The sequence below is a fragment of the Elephantulus edwardii genome, unplaced genomic scaffold (genome assembly GCF_000299155.1).
Source record: "Elephantulus edwardii isolate Elephantulus edwardi_28Jun2011 unplaced genomic scaffold, EleEdw1.0 scaffold00135, whole genome shotgun sequence".
NCBI lineage: Eukaryota > Metazoa > Chordata > Mammalia > Macroscelidea > Macroscelididae > Elephantulus > Elephantulus edwardii.
In genome coordinates this window covers 8096427-8098552 of record NW_006399885.1, presented here as the reverse complement: position 1 = coordinate 8098552, position 2126 = coordinate 8096427, and the positions used below count along the sequence as shown (strand labels likewise).

Sequence of the window (2126 nt, the reverse complement as noted above, 5' to 3'; positions counted from 1 at the left end):
TTCTGGGATTCCAGTTCTCAGAGTCAGCCACAGTTTGTTATGATCCACACACTCAAACAGCTTTGCATAGTCAATGAAACACAGATATATATTCCTCTGGTATTCCCTGCGTTCAGCTAAGAACCATCTAACATTAGCTACAATATCCCTAGTACCATGACCCCTTCTAAACCCAGCCTGGACTTCTGGCAGTTCTTTGCTGATGTGCGGTTCCTGCCAAAATATTGCTTCTCATCTCTTTGACTTCATGCCTGCCTTTATTTCTGGTTAAATGTCCTCTTCATTCCCTTCCTCTAATGTCCTGCTTTAACAAACTCACTTCTTCAAAACTTGACCTCCCCCACATTCTCTGTGACTCTTTTCTGGGCCCCCACTCTATGATTCAGATGCTGTATTCAGTGCTGGGTTCTACTGTGGGATCCAGCACCATATTGTTGACTCGCCTTTCCTAAATAACATTCTAAGCTCCCCAGATATTAGATTTTTTATCTCCAGTGTATCTCATACTACCTAGTACATGCTTGGTGCACCTAACACACTTTTAAAAGACCAGTTTGTATTCGTGTTAACTGTAGGGATCCTGGTAAAAGGCACTCTTCTCTAACTGGATGGTTGACAATTTGGACCTATCCATGTGCTCCCAGGGAAACAGCCTGAAGATCTGCTCCTGTAAAGACTGTTGTTAGGTGCTGTTGAGTTTGTTTCAACTGATAGCTATTCTGTGTTTAGCAGAACAAAGCAAATCCACTGTCACATCTATTGTGCCAATCCATCTTATTGATGGTCTCCTTTTTAGCTGACCTTCTACTCACCAAGATTGATATCCTTCTCCAGAGACTGGACCTTTTGGATGACATGTCATAAGTAAGTGAGAGAATGGCTCACTATTTTTGCTTCTAAAGATCATAGCCTACACGACGATATGCGATATTCTACACTGTCACGTAAGGTCACTGTACTCTGAAATTCTACAAAACAGCACCTAACAAAAACTGTTTGTCAAAGCAATTTTCATAGTTCAACTCCAAAAGCTTTAATTTAAGCAAAACAATACAAAAAGTGCATACTTCCTGCTGTTTGTAACATGATGCCCCTATTTTCTCTCATAGAGTTCTTGTTTGGCAACTTTGCATTTGACCTGTTGGTGTTCATCATTTTGTACCACAATCTCATTCCCATCAGTCTACTGATGACTCTTGAAATAGTAAAATATATTCAGGGTCTGTTTATAAACTGGGTAAGTATTATCATTAAAGAGTTAAAAGCATTCTCTCACCAGCTATGGCTTTTACTGGTCAAAGAATCCTATAAAGAATAATTTTTTAATCACTGATGTTAAGAATCATTATTAGTTGCTATTGAATTGCCTCCAGCTCACAGTTACCTTGTAAATAACAGAGCAAAACACTGCCATCTATGATATTGGAGTCTCTTGGTGGCTCAAATGGTTAAGCATTCAACTATTAACCAAAAGGTTGTTGGTTCAAACCTACCTGAAATGCCTCAAAAGAGAAACTTGATATTCTGCTTTAGAAATGTCACAACCTTAAAAAGCCAATAGGACAGTTCTGCTGTACCTATAAAATCACCATGAGTTAAAATCAACTTTTTAGGATTGGTTTATTTATTTTTGTGACAGGATCAGTACAGCTGACTGACCACTCTCTACAGTCAAGACAAACACTCCTGTTAAACGTACTTTCTCGACCTTCTTTGAATCACTCCGAGGACACCATTTTTTATTTATTATATATTTTTTTTATTTTCAGGCTTTCTCTTGGTTGATAAAAAAGATTGACACAATTACCATGTCAGTCCATCTTATTGAGAATCTACATCTCCTTTGCTAAGAAAATGATCCTCAGAAACCCAAACTCACTGCTTTAAGTGGGTTCCAACCCTCTTTTTGGGTTTCTAAGGCTGTAAATATTTTTTAAAAATGCATTTCTTTTTAAAAATTGTGATGTTAGTGAAAGTTTATAGAAAGGTTGGTCTTTCATTAATTCATTGACACACATTTTCTTTGCTCCCCCTTCTTTCTCCTTCTCCCAGTTCACTTTGTAATGTGTGTCTTGTTCCAGATTGATAATTGTTGAGCATATACTGCCTAATCATCCATTCCTTTC

General features: G+C 37.8%; 1 pseudogene; it reads left to right on the top strand.

Annotated features, from left to right (window-relative positions):
* The window catches only part of LOC102852537, a 194957-nt pseudogene that overhangs the window by 43208 nt on the left and 149623 nt on the right, over nucleotides 1–2126 (top strand).